At 53.7% G+C, this 7,530-nt stretch overlaps 1 pseudogene across 1 annotated transcript; it reads right to left on the bottom strand.

Annotated features, from left to right (window-relative positions):
* Positions 1-3,995, bottom strand: LOC307110140 (ferritin heavy chain-like; annotated as a pseudogene). The gene is made up of 3 exons: positions 3,941-3,995; positions 1,385-1,452; positions 1-683 (listed from the first exon to the last, which is right to left on the bottom strand). The product of its transcript is annotated as a ferritin heavy chain-like (transcript).
* Positions 3,996-7,530: the final 3,535 nt, after the last annotated feature.

The raw sequence follows: 7,530 nt of genomic DNA, 5'->3' as shown, positions 1-7,530 counted from the left end.
CCTTTATTTGAAGGAATGATATAAATGAAAGAACGAAAGTAGATTATTTGATACAACTTGTAGAAAAGGTAAAGGCAACCCCAACTTGATTTCACTGCCTTGGTGACCAGGGAAGTTACCCCAGTGGGTATGGGAAGCCAGCATAAGGTTTAGCTCTCATCACTGTCTCTCAGGGTGTGCTTGGCAAAGACATACTCCACCATGTCAGATTTCGGGGGCCTCCGTCTGGCACAAGTTGGTTACATGGTCACCCACGTCTTTGATAGATTTCATCCCATTCAGGTAATGAGTCTCAATTAAGTCACACAAATGAGGGTTGTCTTTGTCAGTGGCTGGTTTATACGATTCTGGTAGTGACTGATTCACACTTTTCCCAAGTGTAACGCACACTCCATTGCATTCAGCCCTTTCTCCCAGTCGTCACCGTCAGGTTTCTTCATATCCTGAAGGATTATTTGGCCACCTCTTTGGTTCTGCAGTTTCATCAGTTTCTCAGCATGTTCCCTCTCCTTATGAGATTGGTGAAGAAAATATTTCACAAAGTTATTCAAAGCCACACCATCTCGGATGAAGTAGTAAGACATGAACAGGTAGACATAGGAGGCATAGAGCGCCAGGTTGACCTGGCAGTTAATGGCGGCCTCTGAGTTCTAGTGGTAGTTCTGGTGCACCCATGAGGGAGACTAGGTTATCATGGCAGGTATCAGTGGGGGCCTTGGGGTGGTCCAAGGGCACTGTGAGGAGGTGGTGGAGGGCTGACTCTGAGCAGCAGGCTGGAGTTGGGGTCTAGTATGGGTTCCATCCAAGCACTATTGAAGCAGGAAACTGTGGGAACTCTTTGCAAAGACTGTCAATAGATGCTTATTGAGCATGCAAATGGGAGAATGCAAGGTCCCTGTTGTCAGTAGAAATTCTCAATGTGAGGTGTGAAAGAGGAGAAATTTTATTCAGGCGAGTAGTTTTCAAACAGGGAAATGCAGCCTCTGTTGGATGCTAAAAGCTTGTCTTTTATGGAGAAAGTTCCCAGTTTGGTCCAGTGTTATGCAAATGAGAAATCTAAATTTGCACAGCTGATTGGTCCAAATAGTACAGTCCTGACTGGTCAGAACTGTGCATTCTGATTGGCTGTTGTGAAGCAGTTCTGATTGGTCGGTATAGATGCAAATGAGAATATAGTTGCACAGTTCCCATTGGACCAGACAGGTCTCTAAGTCCATTGGTCAATATTATATCAGGAACGCCCTTAACAAGGTTGATTCAGCAGAAGCCCAGTGCTGGAGGTTGAAAGCTCAGTCTGCAGCTTTTCCCTGAGATGCGGAGTGTGTGAGGAACTTCCATCAATATTGTTTGCTAGACTCTGGTTATGAATTTGGGCCCAGTTTACCATGGGGAGTCTTTCTTGGTAGATATATTCCTTCTTGGGGTTCACACTGTCCTCAAGGCTTTCACGGTCTAGCAGGGGAGACATGGCACACTGCACACCCAGGAAGAAGCTTGCCTAGCAGGGGCCGTTGGATACCTTGAGGGAGTGAAGTACTTCCTGGGTGACGTGTAGGAGGATGGTGTGAGCCTGGTTGCAGAGCAGGAACACTGCTGCGTGAACAGGGCCTAGCTGTCCCAAGAGTGCTGGGTTTGCATGACTCAGGGCAGGGCAGGGCTGTGGGCTGGAGGAAGGGTGGGGCACCCAGAGAAAGTGCCAGTAAACCCCAGGAGGAGCCAGCCTCATCCCTGCCTTCCCGCTTCCTTCCTTTCTTCTTGTGTGTACTGCTTCTGGGCAAAGGCCACTGCAGAGGTACACGGATAAACAACAGCTTTGATGGCATCTGCAACGTAAGTAGCAAAGATCAAAATGGCGTAAAACACCCTGGCCGGTGTGGCTCAATGGTTGAGTGTCGACCTCTGAACCAGGAGGTCATGGTTTGATTCCCAGTCAGGGAAGATGCCTGGGTTGAGAACCCCAATAGAGGGCATGCAGGAGACAGATGATGGATGATTCTCTCTCATCATTAATGTTTCTCTCTCTCCCACTCCCCACCGCCCCCGTCTCCCTTCCTCTCTGAAATCAATAAAAAAAAATTTAAAAATGGCATAAAACTGGAATGACTTTCTCAGTGCCAAAAATAAGCAACATCTCAAGGATTACTTTAAAAAATAAGGGCAGCTAGCTAAGTGTAATTGAGCTAGAGCATCAGCATGGGGCAAAGCTGGGTTAAAATCCTGACTTAGCCTAAACATCTAGTACCTAAACTCCCTGGGCAAATCACCTAAACTCCCTAAGCCTCAGTTTCTTCTTTTTAAATCTGGCACTGGAGATTATGTCTGTAGGGGGCCTGGCCCATTCAGTGGGGGTTCAGTGATGGGTAGGTAGACATCGCCTGTCACTGTCCCTGCACCACCCCAGACCATGGCTGTGAAGGGTCTGGGCAAACATGCTAAATGCCACAGGGGCCTCCATAGGGCAGAAAGTCACTCATCTTTCCTAATATTGTTGAGTGACTATGATCATCTAAAACTGCCCCAGCAACAGCCGATGCCCAAGAGGAGAGAGCAGTGTGGTGTACCTGGTTCTCTAAGTCAGCCTCTAGGAGCTCACCCATCTCGCAGCTGTCTGTCAATCCATCTCCCGTGTTGGGTTCTCAGCCTCGTCTTGGGGGCATGAGAGAAGAGGAAGGCCCAGCCCCTGCCCTCCAGAAGTGTAGACTCTCACAGGCCAGGCCACTCTGAGTAGCAGCACACCGTGACATGAAGCCTCCCCAGGCCCTGGGTGCACAGCACCTGACAGAGCTGCCCAGTTCTGGCTCTTTGCATGGTGGCCTCTCAGTCTGGTCTGCACTGTCCTCCTCCGTGCCGGCCACACTCCTCTCCAGGTTGTTCCCTGCACATGCCAGGCCTCCTCCACCTGTGCTCTTCCCTCCGTCTGGGAGGTCCTTCTTCCAACTCCGATGGGGAAGGTCTGCTGGGAGGCCCTCCCTCCTCGGCTCTCCCTCAGCATTTTCATTTCTTCCACTGATATTGATTGATGTCTGCTGTGTGGTAGGACTTGAATAAAACAAGAACATGGGCCCCACCTGTGTGATGCCTCCGGTCACATGGGTGCCTCAGTCCTTGTGAAAGGGCAGTTATCTCCCCATTCTGTGATTGTTTGTATATCTGTCTCCCCACTAGCCTGTGAGTTCCATGGAGCAGGGGCTGTGTCTGTCCTGATCTCTGTTGTGTGTCCAGCACCTGCTACATAGAGGGTGCTCAGTTGGTTGAATGGCTCCATGTCAATGTCAGACAATGAGTCTGACAGCACTCTGGGAACTCAGAAGAGGCAATCCTGATGGTAAAGAATATCCAAGAAAGGGTTCCTGCCATGGGTATAGTTTGCATAGGAGGGGAGGGGGCAGCAACAGAGCAAGGGTGTGGAGGTAGGAATGATTCTGGGCTGTGCAGGAGATGGTATGGAGACCTCCCTGCCTTACTGGGAGGAGCAGTGGGGAGGTTAGCTAAATTCAGGGCAGGAGGAATTCAGGTGCTGCCTCTTGGGGCCTCTCTGTCTCTCTACACAGTTCTTGGTTTCCCCCACCTCCTGGTTCTCTCTCCCTCATCCCTCTATCTCCTAACAAGACATCAAGAAGTCCATGGGCAAGGGACTCAAAGAGCAGCAAGGTAAGTGGCCAGAACTCTTGTCATCTGAGAGTCTAGGTCCTTCCTCTGTTGAAGTCCCCGCTCCAATCACCTTCCCACCTGGAGATAAAATACAAGTCACCCAGTTGAAGTTGAATTTTAGATAAACAATGAATAATTCTTCCGCATAAGTAATATTTGGGACATGTTTACATTAAAAAAGTATTCGTTGCTTATCTGCAATTCACATTTTTATTTGCTAAACCTAGCAACCCTTTTCCCACCCACCACCCACCCCATCCCCACCCCCATTTCAGAATCTTCCACTCACCTCTGCCTTGAGCCTCCAGGGAACCATTAGAGCGGTCCTGGGCCTCCTGCAACATTCTGCCAGAATAGGAATCCAGAGCGAGAAGAAGCATTAAAGATTGTTTAGCCCACCACACCCTGATATGTGGAATAGGAGCCTGAGACCCAGAGCGGACAGGCACTGGCCAGCTCGTGGGCCCCTTGCAACTCCTTGGGCCTCCTGGAGAGCAGAAGGGTCCTGAGGAGAGGCAGTGAGTCTCCATGTTTCTGCTCTGACACCCCCCGACCCCCTACTGCGGGCATTTTCCTGGATCCTGGCACCCCCAGGTGAGTCGTCTCTACCTGCCAGGCTAGATCTAGGCCAGTGCCCAGGCCTGGGCTCCTCAGCTCCTGCTAGGCAACGTGTCAGGTGACGCTGAGTGGTCCTGGATGGAGGGGTCTCAGGGGCAGGAGAGGGTGGGTGGGGCTGGACCTCGTGGGAGAGGCTGGTCTTCCAGATGGCTCGTTGCCTGGCCGTCCCCTCAGGCCCTTCTAATTGCCAGGCCAGGTGGGACCCTCAGAGATGACTCAGCTCGCCGCCCAATGGGAAGCAGAGGCAGGGAGTCGGGGCAGGGGCTTGGCCAAAATCACTCACACCACACGCAGGGTTTTCTCTGTGGAATAACCAGTTGAAACTGCCCACCCCTACCCTGTTCTGTGCTTCTTCATTTCACTTCTCCCTCCTTGACATTCTATTATGTATTAGTTTGTTTATGGCCAGTCTCCAGTTAAAACAAATCCTGTTCACCGGCTCTAGATCCTAGAACTGAGCCTGGCACTGAGTAGGTGCGGAATAAGCATGTGTTGAAGGAAATTTCCCCTATTACAGTTCACTCTGTGTGGAACACATTACATGATGCCACAGCCCCCCCCCCCCCCCCCCCCCCCCCGGCACCCATCCTGCCCTCAGACATGCATCGCAGCCTCTGCCTGGAGCACAGCTCTGTGCTGGGCTGTGAGCTCCCCAGCTTGGGGTCCGTGGCTTCCTCCTCCAACCGCAGCCCAGCTGGGTCCTGGGACTAAGAACATGACAGCAAGGGCTGAGATGGAATGACGGCGGATTTAGGGGCGCTGCTTGGTGAGAGGTTGGGCTCTCACCCGTCTGGCCCAGCGCACCCCTGTGGACCAGACAAGCCCACAAAATCTGGGCATGGCCAGGGAGCTCCATCTCAGAGTCACACAGGGCTGACCACTCCCAGCCAGTGTGGCCCACGGGATAGCCTTAAGCCAGGAGCTGATGGCCTGTCTGCCTCGCCATGTTACCTGGCCCGTCCCCACCCCTGCTGAGCCTCCTTCTGCCTGTCTGTGCAATGACGGCCTGGGGCTGACGGACCTCTAAGGCCTACCAGCCCAGCCCGCCATTGGCTTGTTCCTACTCCACCCCAGACCTACGCACCAGCCACTCCTGGTGCCCCGGGGGGGTCCCTTCCCCTGAGGCCCCAGACCCTCCCCTTCACCCTGGTCACACCCTTTGCTGTCCCTATTGCCTGTCCTTCTCTGGGGCCCAAGTCCAGGTCCTGTCTTGGTTGGGGCCAAAGGGCTGTTCTAGGGGTACCTGGGACACTTCAAAGTCATCCGGGGAACCTTACTCAGAGAGGATCTGTCCAGACTTGCCTGGCCCCAGCCCTCTGACCCGCCTCTAGTCATACACTTCCTGGTATGCCCAAAGCTGAGCTCTGCATCTTCCGCCAGGCCTGCTCCTCTCTCAATCTCAGCAAAGGCACCTCCAGCCAGCCGGTCACCTGGGCCAGGACCCTGAGGTCACAGTCCCTCCCTGCTCTCATCCCCTCTCTCACTCAATCCTTGCCATCCCTCTGTGACACCCTGGGCACTGTCCACGTCTCACCTTCAGCAGCCTCAGACTTCGTCTTCTCCCCACTTGAACCTTGAAAGCAGAGGGCTCCTTGACACCACTCTGTCTGCCTTCAGTCCGTGCTCCATGCAGCAGCCAGAGCGGGATCCTACTGGCAGCAAATCCAGCCTCATCACCCTCCTGCTCAAAACTCATCCGTGGCTCCCCGTTGCCCTCAGGATGGAGTCAGTTCCTTGGCCTGGCATTCAGGGTGCTTCTTGATCTGGACCCTGCCAGCCTCACTATCTCATCTCACAATGCCGGGCCACCGAGTGCTGAGCATCCTCCAGCTCCCACCCTTGGCCAAAGGCATTCCTTCCACCTGGAATGCTGCCCTCCTTCCTTATCCTTAGATTCCTCCACCTTAGTCATCTGGAGAGTCCATGGTAGGAATCAACTTGTACCCAGGGGGAATGGATACACAACGTTTTTCTCAGGGTGCATGTGTGTGCTTTGAGAGCCAGTCAATATTATCTATTTATTCACGGACACATATCCTTGTTTCAAAAAGGATTTGAAGTGGGCTGTTAAATATTTGTTGAGTGCCGGCCATATGCTGCAAAGCCCCGTGCGTACATGCGCTTACCCACACTCCCCCTTGCAGACACGAGCCCAGGGAGTCACAAGGGCCAGGGCACAGGCTCCAGGGCCAGGGGATTCAGAGGAGTTGAGAGGAAGGAACGGGGAGCTAGGCAGGTGGGGGACAACAGCGAGAAGGGCATGGCAACAGGCAGGAACAGAGGCAACAGAAGGAGCGAAGGCTGGGAGAGAACCACAGCTTCCCTCTGTGACCCCTGCTTGCATTTTCCTTTCCTCTTGCCCAGGCCAGCCTTAGGACCTGTTCCCCTGCAACATCACTGGATGGGGGACAGAGCGAGGATAGAAACAGTGAGGGTGAGGACCGTGGGAGCCACTCGGGCTCCAGATTCCCCGTGGGAGGGAGCCAGGTTCCCCACAGGAGGGAGCCTAGGTTCTCAGCCAGCTGGCAGCCCGTGGGCACAGCTCACTCCAGAGTTCCCAGCGCTCTTTTCACCCTCCATTCATCTCCTCTGTCCCTCCCAACCCGTCTGTATCACCACATCCACCTCATCAGGGAGGAAACCAAGGACCAGAGTTGGTGACAGCAAGGACTCCATTCCTTTGTCCTCAGAGGCCCAAATCCTTCCTCTATCCCAGGTGCCATCTGCTCCCGAGTCCTTCACAGTTGGACACAGCAGGGGGCTCACGGAGTAAGTGTTGGGTTGGCATGAGGGAGGGGTCCCCTCTCTGCATCCTCCAGGCAGAAAGGCACTCATGGCAGGGCTTGACCTCCATGGGCTATTTTAGATGCTGGGCCCCTCTGCGTTTCTACCCAGCCCTGGAACCCAGTCGGGCACCAGGAGACCTGGGCTCCTGCCCCAGCTTTGCCATCACTTGCTTGTGACCCTGGTCAAGACCTTGGCCCCTCAGTCTTTTTCTAAGGTGCTGAGCTCCCTGATCTCTGTGACTCCTGGGTTTCCACAGGATTTGGTTTGTTTGTCTGCAGAGGCTGAGAACAGGATCCGTTCCCATCCCCGTGCTGCTGGTGGTGACCAAGGCGTGCTCTCCAGGCGGTGGAGATGGTGGCCAGGGGTTAAGGATTCTAGTTTTATCTGTTGCAGCCAAAGCTGAGGCTGGCCTGCCCCACTCTCCACTGACTTCAACACTGAGTGGCTGGGAACTGACCCAGGTTGCGCTGAGGC

Source organism: Cnephaeus nilssonii, assembly GCF_951640355.1.
Source record: "Cnephaeus nilssonii genome assembly, chromosome: 13".
Taxonomy (NCBI): domain Eukaryota; kingdom Metazoa; phylum Chordata; class Mammalia; order Chiroptera; family Vespertilionidae; genus Cnephaeus; species Cnephaeus nilssonii.
This window is presented reverse-complemented; position numbering and strand designations above follow the sequence as displayed.